We start from the raw sequence: 14,739 nt of genomic DNA, 5'->3' as shown, positions 1-14,739 counted from the left end.
TGCTGCTGTGTCTATGGGTAATGTGTGCTGTTCGGCAGGTGCGCATGTCTGCATGTATGTGTGCGGGTATGTGTCCCCGTTGTGTATGTGTGTGTAGGGGGTGTGTATATGTGCATGTTGGGGGTGTGTGCATGTCGGGGTGCATGTATGTGCATGTCGGGGTGGGGGTGGGGAGGGGGTTCGTACCACCTCTGGGGGGTGGCAGGGGGGTGGAGGGTGTGGGGGGAGGACTCGGGTGGGTAGTGGGGGGTGGGGGAGACCCCTATCAGTGCCAGGGAAGGAATTCCCTGGCCCCGATAGTGCTTACCGCCATGGTTCGCACGGCGGTTCCCGCCCGCAAGAAACCGCGGCGGTAGGCAGGGTCATAATACCCTTGGCGGTCTTGGGACGACCGCCGGGCCGGAGTGCGCAAACTCCAGCCCCGCGGTCATGACCGCCGTGGCGGTCGGAGTGGAGAAGTGGCGGTCGGTCGCGGCGGGGACCGCCGCGGTCAGAATGCCATTTTTAATACCGCCGGTCTGTTCGCGGTCCGACTGCCGTCTCTCCGCCGACCGCCAGGGTCAGAATGAGGGCCTTAGTTTTTCCTTTGAAACAGATTTTCGTGATGTTTAGTCACCTGGTAGCTGACCATCACCAACCCACAAATGCTCATAGTACGCCTTGGTCATCACTATGTATTGGGGTATAACACCATGGACTGTCCCTCTTGCTTTCCAGTGTTGCTCATTCAGTGTAATTCAGGGAACAGGACCCCCTCTATTTAAAAAAAAACAAAAAAAAACAGCAGCCACCATTAGGACTTACCCTTTTCCTCATGATCTATCTCACCACACAAATGGTCCCTCAGCCTCTCCAGCATCATCAACGCACTTTTGTCTGGGACTGTGGGATTTAGCGGAATGTAGGAAGTGACTAAGAGGACATAACAATAATGTGAGGGTCAATTATAGAAAGCAAATAAAGTTTAATAATACAAATGTAATCCACAATCACTTACAGATAAAAGCCAACTTTAAAGCAAATGACTGAACATGAGAAAATGTTAAATTTAGTAGATAAGGGTTCTTTTCTTGGAGCCAGCATTCCCAGTATTGTTTGAATGCTGCCCCACTGCATTAGCAACATCAGTGTTTGTAAGAACTCACTTCTAAGTAGACATCTCTATCCTCATTACAAAAAAGTTTCATCATGTTTAGCAGAGGATTTCACAAACAGGTATCCTCAACCAGCAGAGGTAATTGGCAACAACCACCAGGGGTTCTAGTCTGAAGCACGGAATACTCCCAACAGTCATCACTTACCAGGTGAGGAACATCCACCTCTGAAGTGGTGGATTGATATGGCTGAGAACACTCACGCTGCCTTTCATTTTACTCAGACATTACTGTCTAGAACATAGAAATGCCGTCTGCCATTTCTGGTGGTACCGCTTCTGTAGTGATTGCTCTTATGGTTGAACAGCAATAGCCAGAGTTAAATTTATTTTTACATGTACTCTAAATACGTGGTTCAAAACAGAGGTTTATTTTTACGCCCATGTCTACCTTGAAAAATTAAAAAAGGAACCAGGAAGAAATACATGAGAATTGAAGAAAAACATTAGGCAGAATCTTCAAAAATGATGTGTGGTGCTGACCACTTGTGAAATAACCCTCACTGATGTTAACCACATAATTTCTGAAAGCTACAAACATCATTGTCTTTTGGTAAGAACTCTGAAGAAATGTTTATTTTATTTTAGACCCTGTTCTATGAGTGTGAGTTGTAGCACTAGAGCAGGCGGTGTTAACATAACATTGATCATACTTTAATCTGTATTGCAAGAATGCTCTGTAAATTAAGTTAGTAAAAAAACGATGCATTACTCAATGGTACACAAATATGAAACTTACAATCCTGCATTTTCTTTTAGCGCTTCTTTAATGGGGTGATATTGACAGCTTTGTGAGTCATAAAACCACCATCATAGTAATCAGTGTAATTCTAACGCAGAGTAAGGATACATTTAACAAGTCACCGAGTGCACCTCTTATATTAAGGTCTTGATTATGGCAGTTGGTCAGCTTTAGCTTACCTTGTTGTTCACGGTCAGGCTGACCGCACACATGGTCTTCCATTTGTCCTAGCATCAGTGAGGCATTTTTGTTTGTGGGAGTGGAATTCTGTGCCATTTGAAATGCTCCTATTAAATGAATGTCAAAACATTTGATTTTTAATGCAAATACATGCTTTGTTATGCTATGTTATCGGGATTTGTGCAGCGAGCTAATCACCTATGAGGGTATACACGTACTACCTCAAGAATGCTATGCATCCAATTAGAATCACATATAAACTCAAAAGACTTATAAAGAATGACACATCGGATGTCTCCTATGTATGCTAAGATTCTGGGTAGGAAACACTGTAATGAAAAATAAGCTTTAATAAATTAAAAGAAGAGGAGAACAACAGAATAATCCATGCAATAAAGGATCAATACAGCCAAATGTTGAAATGCAAAATCATCAACCACATTTTCAAAACCTTTCTTGAACACCTTTTTGAAATAAAGAAAAGCTTATATGGAAGATAGCCTAATTGTCCAAATAAAGTGAACAGTCTACAGTTCAGGGTGGCAAACTATGACATGCTCAGCAAACCTATTAAAGAAGCAGGAGTATAGCTGTTAAAAAAAGGTTGGAAAAGATCTGTGAGTAGATGTGCTGACAGTTTTCCAAAATGTTATCTGGGCAGATTTCATCAGCCTGAAATAGAGTCTTCGAATGAAATATAGTCACTACAGTTTTTCTAAATTCAGCAAAGACACAGGTAATGTTACTGCTTAAAACAGAGAAAGAATATCTAAAATCTGCACTAGGTCAGTTTTAGTCCTAGGTTATTTACTAACGAGATGAGACAATGCACACAACATTAGGAAATAAATCAAACTGTTGACCTTCTACTATATCCGAATTTTCATTATTTGGAAGCAAGAGAATAAACACAAAATGATGCATTATACAACAAATCTAGAAATACTGTTTCAATATGAAGACAAGGTAATCATGATAGAGAGAACACACTACATGCATTCATTGTTGTAGAGAAAAAAAGGTGTTCAAAAGGGACAGACAAGGAACTAATTTTAATGGCAAAACTAGAGTGAACCTCAAGTGGAGAAGGCAACTTAAACAAAGAAGATTAAATACCTAGAGAGGAAAGGATAAGATACATACTGGGACAACGTTTTAACATCATCTTACATAACAAAATTAATTCATCCTTCCGTGGTAAGTATGGCCATGGGCATAGTAAACATTATTATAAAAATAGAAAATGAAGCACAAAACATTAGTTGTTGTTATACTTTGCAGGGTCATCCACAAACTTTTTGCCTTCACCATTGAGTTTTCTGAACCCAATAGTTTGGCTTTTATGACTCTGTGTAATTTACCACTGCTAATCAATGCTCAATTGCTTGTATATCTCTTTTAAACATGGTGAAATTGTCTTTCACACAATTTGCATAGTTAATTTACTTGTAAGTCCTTAGTAAAGTGGTACTACATGTATCCATGGTCTATAAATTAAATACTACTAATGGGCCTGCAGCACTAATTGAGCCATCCACCTAAGTAGCCTTTTAAACATTTCTTAGGCCTACAATTCAAGCCTGTGTGTGCAAATTAGACTGCCATTTAACCCTGGCAAAATACACCTCTTTCCAGGCCTAAATCTTCCTTTTGGATACATAGAAGGCACCCTTAGGGTAGGCCCTAAATAGCCCATGTGGCAGGGTGCAATATATTTAAAAAGTTGTATATGTACCTGTACGTTTTATATGTCCAGATGGAGAAAAACTCTTACATCTGTTTTTTACTACTACAAGGCCTACCTCTCCCATAGGATAACATTTGGTTAACTTATTACATTTACTAAGTGAACATTTTCAATTGGGAGCAGTTACGGATCTCGAGTTTCGTGTCTAAAGAATTATAATTTAAAGTCCTCTTTAATGGTAAAGTCAAATTTTAAGTCACAATTCCGAAAATGCCACTTTTAGAAAGTTGGCATTTTCTTGTTCCAATCATTTGGTGTTAGCTGCCTGCATCTTGGCTCACATGATTAGGTGTAGCTGGCAGTTGGTGCCTGTGTATTGATTCCAGGAAGTGAGACAAAGGACCATAGGTGTTTGCACATTTGCACATCACAAAGGCTCTGATTCAGAAGTCTAACAAAGGGTTTAAGACTAATCTATTGTGACCTGAGACAAGCTGGGGCCAGGGCAGGGAGGCAGGAAATTCCAAATACCTCTGGAGGTGGAAATGTCCAGAACCTTCTCCTATTCCAAAGTGGGTACCAGGTAAAATAATGGACCCTCAGGCCCAACTTTTCAGTACATCTCTGTGCTGCTCTGCAAGAAGGATTATTACTCTGTTGCTCTGCTACTCTGCTGACTACTGCCCGAGTACACCAGAGGGACTCCAAGGGCTAGTTGTCTGGCCTCCTGAGCAGAGCCTCAGGGACAGAAATGGCTCTTACCACCTTAAACTCAGCACCTGGTCTCTGTCTCCGGTTAAGTCCTACCACCTTAGTTGTGCCGTCCTTGTCCTAGGCCCTTGGAAGTGGGCCTAAAGGTGCTCTGCCAACCCAACTGCTGTGCTGATGGCAGAACCGATGTAGCACAATGCATCTCCTCACAACTCCACTTTGGAACTGCATCCCTGATGCAGGCCTTTGCATCGCAAGTCTTGCAATGGCATCCTCCATTACAATGTAGGACTCTGTATCGCTGCCATGCAGCTTCCTCAAAACTGGCGGTGCATGACACATCTTCGACACAGAAATTTGAATTGTTTGCCCTTCATCGACAAGATCCTCGATGATGACACAGGACCTAGAATCGTAGCCTCACAACTCCTGAGAACCGCCGCTGTGTGACGCATCTGTGACTCAGGATATCAAAATGCTCCACAAGCAGGATTTAAGGTATTTTCTTCAGCAGGCCTAACCTGGTCCTTGTGTCTGGCCTGTGTTCCATCGTGGTCAGCCTGAACTTGTGAGATTTAAATAGTGTTCTTGTGTTGTGTTTTCACTTGATTACTGTTTGTGCTGCCTACATTCTTTACGTATCACCTTTAAGTTAAGCTAGACTGCATTTTGTGCCAAGCAACAAGAGGGTTAGGCACTGGTTAATTTGGGTTTGCTTATGTTTCACTCCAACAGGAATTGTGGTTGTTGCTTGAGTAGGATACCACCCCCTCAACCAGTAAGCGAATTTTCAACAGCAGTGAACTATCAGGAAGGGTGGAGCAACAAGATAATAATGCTTTAAAAGAACAACATGGTGAAGTTGAGTTCCCTAGCAGGTGCTTGGGAACTATTTAACATGTTCTAAAAGGACATACTTGTTAAAGTCTGATGAGAGAAAGATTAACATGCAGTCTAGGATCCAGAATTGATATTCTGTATCGGGCATAACTGAATATTTCTCTGTAGTATACTGGAAATAATTAAATTAATAAACAAATATTTACAGAGGAATTCAGAATCAAATTAATTCAAAGGACATGTAGATTTGTGTTTACCAGACGGTAAGTGGAGGAGCACTGCAAAGAGGCTTGGATAGTAGGGCCATATTTAGTATTTGTACAAGCAACATAACACAGCAAGACACCTTGATGCGCTGTGCTGCTTGAAAGGGAGAGGGCAGGAATATGCCATATCTATCAAGATATGGCACATTCCTGGTCTCTCCTTGCGCTGGTGCACTTCTCGCTGCCAAGAGCCAATGCAAGTACCCACTCTTCTTTCTATGTGCCCTGCAGAATGAGAACAAAATGAGGAGCTAAGATAACACTCCTTGTTACAACTCCCCTGGGAAGGCATAGCATTTTGACACATTCCCAGGTCTACAACTGATGGTAAATTTGGGAACGCACCAAAATCCATGGATGGATGTGTTGGAATACCAATGAATCACCCCTTGAACGCATCCCTGGGCCAGAGTAATGTAAAGCGGTGACTTGCACTGCTTTGTGTTACTCCACATGTACCAAGTCATGCAAAGTGGCCTTGGGTGGCTTGCAAAACTCATTCTAGGTTTTGCATCGCTCCGTGTCCCATCGTGTAGCACAAGGATGATGCAAAACCGTATATAAATATGCCACTAGATTCTTTGAGAACTATACATAAGCAGGAGTCATGATACAAAAACACATGATACAAAGTCACACCAAATACTTCAAAATGGGAGCCCAGAGGTTTAATAATTTTAGTGCTTGACTAACTTTTTCATGATATGTCTGATCCTTAAGAAGGAATAGACAGGTATATTTGGCCTTCAAGAAACACAACCCTGTACAGGTAATGACACAGAAATTACAATGTTGCTCAAAACTAGAAATATGCGAAGTTGCACAATTTTTCTCCCAGAACTGTTCTGTAATCCTCGCAAATACTATGTTTTCTCTGCATACTCGGATTTACATGTAATTTCCATGTTTTAGTTCAACTTTACAATTCACACAAGTTTTTGCAAATCCAGCAGGTTTGGCTTTAACATGTAAGTGTATGCAAGTAGGTAGGTATCCACCAAATATTACAGACTATGCTGTGTCTCTGAGCAACCTGACTATTTCTACAACTCCCAAATCTGTACCCTGTTTTTCACTTGCAGTGAAAATATTGATTTTCTTTCTTGCACAAACAGCAGTAAAATATCTTTCCATGCTTCTCTTGAAAACATAAGTGTCTTACTTAAGGGAAGAGACTATGATGCCCAAACAACTAAAGCTATTTATATACAATATCAAATAGGTAGACTAAATCAGTATTCCATTCAGCACTCTATTAAAGAATTAAGGCTTTGGTGCATCCTGCCACATTATTATGCCTGAACAACAAAGTCCATTTATATGATATGTCCAAATGGCCATTCTAAACCTACCAGACTATGAAACCCAAGCCTAATTTATACACCTCATTTGCAATTCCTATTCAGAATGAAGGTGTACATCCTCCTTTTCCAAACAGTTTTCTCAACCTGCTCAATCACTGCTTGTCTGATACTTAGCAAGTTTGTATGCAGCCAATACTTCCCAAGTTGCAACTTCACCTCCAGTAATCCCTAGTAATTTCTGGTAATCACTAGTGCTAACAACCTCCAATAATCTAAATGGTACAAAGAATAAAATGGTAGATACAGTGTGGGAAAACAGAAATCCTTAGGTGCATGCACATACAAGTCCTGTTTGTCTCACAATCTCCTGCAGGATGTCCACTGTAGTAGCCCTTTTTAAACCCTGTTTCCTTCCATTGTCTTTGGCCCATCCTTCTATGATGCACTTCAAAACCTCTTCCCCTACTGGTTCTCAAAAAAGCATGTGCCACGGAAAGCTGTCACTGGCACTTCCCCAGCAATCATGACTGCTGTAAAAGATAACACGGAGCTACCAGTGTTATCCCTCCTTGCCACCACCGCTACCCTATCCCTTTTTTAATCTCCTCTTGACAGTATCCATCCAAGACTAAGGTAGGGGTTCCTTGTAACTGGGACCAGTAAGCAATCAGCTAATTTAAAAATCTATACTATCCTCACATCCTTATGTCCTCTGATACGGTGCCTCCTTATTGTCCACTTCTGATGCCAGCCCATGGAATTCCTGCCATTAAAGATGAGACCAGGCATCCCATGACTTTATTAATTAGACTTAGTAAATGATGAGTTTGAAGACAGTGGGCCTCATTATGAGTGTGGCAGTCTTCAGATCGCCTCACTCGCAGTGGGACCACCACACTCCTGGCAATCCACCACCACATTAGAACTTTGGCGGACAGGACCACCTAAAGACGGCCATCACAGCCAGGAACGTGGTTCAAAGCAGGTAGACAATGGTCTGAGTTGTGCTCAGCCACGGCGCTGAACTCAGGTAAGGCTGGTGGAAAGCCAGTGCCAGGGGCCACGCGGAGGGCTTTGCAGATAGTGCACATTCCAATGATGCTATGGTATTGGTCCGATTCCAATACCGTGAAACTGTTCCCGCCGGCCAGCATGGTGAGAACGTTGTAATACAATGTTCCTGCCAGTCAGCCCAACAGGAAGATTGTAATATGACAGGGGGGGATATCACCGGTATGGCAGCGGTATCCTCCCACTGGCATTGGCGGTCCCATGGTGGGGCCACCAAAGTCGTAATGAGGCCTAAGGTCACATAGTAATTAGCATAAAACTAGCTCTCTCAGCAGACATGGGCATACTCACAAGCCCCGTGCACTGCTAGAGCGCCACTTTTCTTGATGATCAGGTGGCGCTGAGTGCAGACCATATCTACGAGGCCACGCAAAGCCACTTTGTGTGGCCTTTCATGTCCTAGTAAATATGGGGAGGCTGCATAAGTTGCTAATTTGCCTTGCTCTGCGTCTGGAGGTGTTCCATGGGCATCGCGGTGAGTTTTTCCATACAACACCCATGGGTTTTGATGCATTCCCAGATTTACGAGGCTATGTAAATCTGGGAATGTGTCAAAACTGTACACCTCCCCAGGGGGTGCATAGTGAGGAGAAATCTCTGCAGCACACAGAGAAAGATTTAAATGCTTCTATGGATTGTGTTTGTTTAATCAGATGCCTCTTCCTACACAAAAACAATCCTTCATGCAATGCATACGCCCTTGTACCATGGTGCAAGGCTGCCTGCATTGGCGCTAGGCAGCCAAAAGGGTAGCAGCACAGGGTGAAGGACAGAAATGCACCATATTTCATAAATACTGTGCAATTCGCCCTTTCGTTGTGGTGCAGGGCAGCACAGCAATCTTAACTGCTGTACTGCCCTGAGCCACTTTCTTGTAAAAATTCTCCTAGTATCTTTTGATCATTGGCTAACAACTTATTAACCACTTTAACCACTGCCTCATTTTCAGTGACAAGAGTCACATTCTACTTCTCAGTTACATCCCCATATTATCATAGCATGTAACACTGAAAATAATTATAAAAAAACAATACTGTGTCCACACTTTTTCAAGTCAGCTGGCCATCATTCTGTGCACCCTCATCCTTTAAAAATAAGCTTAACCTACCTGCAACTAACACATCAGAAAATGTGTAACCTGTCACAGTGATCTATTTAGGAAATGAATGTAAGTCAGCAAAACGTGTTGCGTCCTTTTAGTGATCCCCATCTTGTGATGTGGTTTCATAGCCCTTCTCACAGAACATGCCATTTGTTCACATGTAAGGTGGTTGCTGGCAGGAGCAACCACCTTACATGCAAAATTAAAGTGACTGAATACATGTTGACATTTCCGCAGATCACATTTCTTCTTAATTAGCACCATCTATTGAAAGGCCTTTGGCACCTGTAGCTTGTCCCTGGGTAACTTGTAAACCATTACGATAGAATCCATCTCAGTGTCAAGGAACATCATAGATGTTGTGGGACACATCAAACAGAGCAGCCACACTCTTGAAGTCATGTATCAACAGCTTATATTTTTCATCACCTCCTGCTCTAGATAGCAGCAGAAGATTGTCATGTCAGCACTTGCTCAGACCTGACAACTTCCTACCTATTCATTCCAAAAGTGAGCTTAAAGTCTCAAAAACAGCACTTGCAACAGAGTAACCCTTATGTATAGCATTCCTCACAAAACACATACTGTGAAACGGAATCACTAATAGGTGGGTGCACAGGTGTCAGCCAAAAGGCCAAATTGATGTCTGTTCTGTCAATCACTGCATCCCTACCCATATCTGTACCATTTCCACTGCCCTGTTAATGCTGGAATAGGAAACTGAGATTCACTTGGTCAACATCGATATTATATGAGCTGCCTTCAGGAGAAGAAAACTGATGAATCATCTTGATTTCCCCTTTTGCTTTGTACTATACTCAATAATAAAAGCAGGATGCAGAACAATGACCCTGCCATTCAGCCACCCTTTACTTCTTTCAGTAATTTGTCCAACAAAATGTCATCATGTCATTAACTGATTTGTCTGCCTAGAAGCCCAGCTGTTAGCCTTTGTAAGGAATACTAAAACCATGTGTGAACCCTGTCACTAACATCCTTGCTGACCGCCTGTACACTTATTTGTTAATCCAATCACCATCATCTTCTCCGGTATACTTCGCCTTGCCCAACACTACTCTGCCATATTTTCTATACCTGAAACTAAATCTGACACATGTCCCCCAAAACATTGCACCAATGGATGTTTTCCGTTGCATTGCAAACATTTGTGCTAAAAGTTACATGGCAAGTGCTGGCAAATGGTTTTGTTGAAGAACCAGTATACCCCCAACAAGTTCACTCAAGGTTTGACCCCTTTCTTGCCCTCTACCCCTTTCACTTGTACAGTGTACCATAAGAATTGACTAGGTTGCCATCATCAAACACACAAAAGGTGATAACAGGCTGATTACAAGAAGTCTAAGTTACAGCTTGGCTCCAGTGACACAGAGAGCATGGGACCCAGGTCTGAACTTATTGCACGCAGCCTCCTATGACCTTTTGTGGTTTTTAAATACCACCCTATGAGGCATGGGTATGCCATCATCACCAGAAACCATGGATCAATGCGTTTCTCACATCAGGATTTTGATAGGTCTAAACCTCTCCTGGATTCCTCCTTCTACCTTAGCTGCATCAACCCACCAAAATTAATCTGAGCCTGCTTATGATATATAGACCATTGTAAAGGTATCTGAACAGTGTAATATACTCTGGGAACCTCTGACAAAATGTACTAAAAGGGAAAGTAAAAGGTACTATCCATGTCACAATACTAGTTGCTATCCTATGCCTCTCTGCATGCTCCCTCTCCACAGTCCCTCCTTGCACTTAGTCTACAGGTGTAGTAGCTTAAATATGTTAACATAATCACTGGTCCATATCTTGCCCTGCTTGCCCGCCACTGTATGCCACTGAGGCTACAATACCATCAATAGTACCAGTTTAACCTCTTTTGATCCACTTCAGCCCTATGGTCTCCAGCCTTAATATTCACCACATTTCCAACATTTCCTTTTTGGGCCTGAACCCTCTGTTTCTGTTGCTGTCACTCTAACAACCCTATCCTCTAATCCCTCAAACCTTCTAATCTTTTAGTTTGAGTCACTTCATTCTTTCTAAAAACGTGCCCTATGTGTCCAACCAAGCTATCTGAAACGTTTTGAAAACTGAAGCTTCTACTTCCTATTCTGCTCTCAGCTCCCTTTTCTTTGACACGAGGATCAGTCCCTCCAAACTGGCCCTCAAATACCCCACCACTTTCACTCTCTCTCTCATATTCATAAACATTTAATTTCCCCCTATACCTTAGCTTAGAAAGATTTTGGAGTCTGGGTAAAGTATGAGGAAAAGTAAATATGTTAATTAAACGTGGAAAAAGTTAGTAAAAATACGTTTATGTTAACTATGATTGCAAATTATTTTTATACATTTATTTTAAATGTAAAATAAAAAGAAACATGCTGCAGCTCAATTAACTAAATGTCAACCTAAACATTTTATTAAATATATTAAATTAAATATAAAATATATAAACACACATATACGTAATGCATTAATATTTATTAAACATGATTGTAAAATTATCTAAAAGTTATTTACTTATATTTGAATAAAATTCATGTTATATTAATTTAGAAATTCCCTTTAGTTTACCACAGTGAGACTCCATAGTAAGTGGAGACCACCCAATGGTAAATCTAGGCAAAACAAAGTTTGTTAAAATGTATACTAAATTAGTAACAATATTTTTATGCTAATTAGTAGTGTACATTACTTTTTTATTTTATATTTCCATCAACATACACGAATGCTACAGCACTGTTAAAGTAATTTTATGTTAAATTAAAAAATACATTCCCATCCAAAGTAAAAAAGTGTTTTATTTTGCATTAACAATTATTAAAAGTGATGTTTAATTGTTTTTTCTTAAAAATGAATATTAATAAATAATGTAATTTAACATTATTTCTGATTGAGTATTAAGTCCTTAACTGCTTTATTCTCAATAGAAGGGTCATGCTGTACCAGCGTTTGCCTATCTGTAGTGCGAGATTTAAAAGTGCAGTTTGTTATTAGCAATGGGCTTACCCTTTTGTGGGTGGGTGCATGCCCTTATCTAACCCCCTCCTTAGCGTTCCCCTTACTCCTCACTAAACATCTCCCATTTAGTAGTAAGTATGCCTCTTTCTTTCAGCCACTCCGCCAGTCCCTCTCAAATTTAATACTAGGTAATAAACTTAGACATGTGAGGATCTCCCCATAGAAAAGACAGAGAGTTGGAGGTGAAAATTTACACTCAGATTTGTGAATAGCATTTTGTACTACTTTAGTAGTAGTATTGTAGTGATACTAAACATCATATAAAATGCAGTTTTGTGCAAACCCCAATAAACAATGGATAGAAACCCAGATCATTGTATAATGGATCCTCACAGAAGATTGCATAGTATTTATGCAAGCTGTACAGCCAGGATCTCTGAATTATAGCTTCCTTACCTGGAATGTTATCCTGGGTGAGCCCCTTGCAAAGAGAGCTGTAGACAGCTTGGAGACAGGAACAACTGCCTGCTGGTGAAAGGGAATGTGAATACATCTTCAGGGATGAAGCCTGACTTGTGGAGTTATCAACGCAGTTTCCTACTGACGAATGCTAACCCTTCTGGTAGCTGCATCCATCTTAAAAGAAGCTAATCTCACTGAAAAAGGACACTGAAAGGGTGCCGCTATCTAAACGAAGAGACACCACTGTTCATGAAGGTAAAAGAGCTGAGATCAACAGATCCTGGGGAACAGGGGTCTAACTTCGGTAAAGGCAATGGGTGGCTGACACTGGCAGATATTACAGGCTGCTAAGAGTTTCTACACTATCCAGGAGTTGCAGAAGAACTGGAGTTCCCATAGTAGAAAACTGAGCCAACTAAAAGTTTTCATTAGGTCTTAGTTGAGAGTTCATTGCTAATGGACTCTGGCAAAATATATTGTTTGTCTCTCAGGATCTTGTTGTTAATGTTGAAATTAATCAGGTTTCCATGAAGGTCTCCTTGGGAAGAGGCCTTAGGTTCATGTTTTCATTGGCTGAAGTCTGTAAGTCTGTTTTAACAAATGTAAATGTTTTGCCAAAGTCAGTAGGCCTTTCTTATTGTGATTACTTGACTAAGAGGCATATTTATGAACCCCTTAAATTGTGAATCTATATCAATGAGGCCACAGAAAGCAACTTTACTTGCCTTTGAATGGTCTCATAGATATGGAGTAAGGCAAGGCAGTGCAAACTGCTGCGTTGCTTACTCTGCTCATGGGGGGTGCTTCATGGTTATTGTGGTGGGTGTTCTCAAGCAACACTGATGGATTTTGATGCATCCCTAGGTGTAGAAGAGATTGTAAATGTGGGGATGAGCCAAACCATTACGCCTCTCCAGGGGAAGTGAAATATCTTTATTTCTCCTCATGTTTTCCTCTTTCTATGTGTGCTGCATTCTGTGGCACACAAGGAAAGAGGAAATGCCTCCCAGGATTGTTTTCATGCAGGAAGGTGTTCCTTCCTGCACAAAAACAATCCTGGCCACAATGCAGACACCTTTGCACCATGGTGCAAGGGTACCCGCATTAGCACTAGGCTGCCAAAAGGGCACCAGCACAGTGAGAAAGGACAGAAATGTGCAACAATGCTTAAATATGGTGCATTTCTGCCCTTTCCCTTCGACACAAGGCAGTGCAGCAAAGTGGCTTGCTGTGTGCCCTGCGTCAAAAGCCCAAAACTATAGGCCCAAGTCAGTAAGCTTAAGTATGTTGATCATAGACGGTTCATGTAATTTCAATAGGACTAGTTTGGCATTATATGATTTTTTGACAAAGAAGCAGTGTATCACTGGGTACCTTGTAGATAATGTTAGCAGACTAGATTTATTTGTGAGCTCTCCATTGTAATATATATTATTACAATATATATGTAGGTGATTTGTACATTGGTAATCTGTGAGGACACTTTTGCCAAGGGTTTGAAATTGTAATCCGACAAGAACTTCTGTACAATTTTTGTATGTACCATTTTTTATACTGTTTTACATATTGTTTATTAAATACATACATTAATAATTTTATGTGTAGTTTTGGATTGGTGTTCTAACGAATGAAAGCCACCAGGGACTGCATAAAGTGGTCCCCTCGACCGCTGGCTGCTCCCCTCAAGGCCTCCCAATACAATTCTCAAAGGGAAATATGTCCCAGGTAGACAGCTTCCCCTTCGCAGATAAGTCTTTATTTCTTGCTAGATTTTTAAACATATTTTTAAATTGTACGCTTATTTGACAGTAAATGCATAATTGAACATACTCAATATGATCATATTAAAATGGACACTTACTTAGTACGCTAAGGGCTATTCCAGTCACCATCAGCAGAGCTGCCAGAACCTCTAACACTGTAATAAACAAGGAGTCCTTGGATGGTTCTGAAATTGAAAAATAGCACCATTAGAAAGGGCCACAGTCATGCCCATTCTTCACAGACAGATGCTTCAGGTGAACATCATGCACGTTTCTTAGCTAGATAACTCTAACCTTATCACAGCTCAGATCAGGTCCAAGTTCTTGGAAAGAGCTTCTAATTACTGGTGGGCGATGGCTTTCACTGTCAAATGACTACAAACAGGAGGTACAATTGTACAAAATTGTGGTGCAGGCATTGTGCTAATAATAATGTGTTCTCCTGAAGAAAGGAGGATGTCTGAAAGAAAGTGGCC

The 14,739-nt window shown here is 41.1% G+C and overlaps 1 long non-coding RNA gene across 1 annotated transcript; it reads right to left on the bottom strand.

Annotated features, from left to right (window-relative positions):
• Positions 1 to 688: 688 nt before the first annotated feature.
• On the bottom strand, positions 689 to 14,445 carry LOC138247152 (uncharacterized). The gene is made up of 3 exons (XR_011194349.1): positions 14,362 to 14,445; positions 2,075 to 2,182; positions 689 to 912 (listed from the first exon to the last, which is right to left on the bottom strand). It is a non-coding gene; the product is annotated as an uncharacterized lncRNA (long non-coding RNA).
• Positions 14,446 to 14,739: the final 294 nt, after the last annotated feature.

This window comes from Pleurodeles waltl, chromosome 7 (assembly GCF_031143425.1).
Source record: "Pleurodeles waltl isolate 20211129_DDA chromosome 7, aPleWal1.hap1.20221129, whole genome shotgun sequence".
Lineage (NCBI taxonomy): Eukaryota > Metazoa > Chordata > Amphibia > Caudata > Salamandridae > Pleurodeles > Pleurodeles waltl.
The sequence above is the reverse complement of the archived record's forward strand: the minus strand, read 5'-3'. Positions and strand labels throughout refer to the sequence as shown.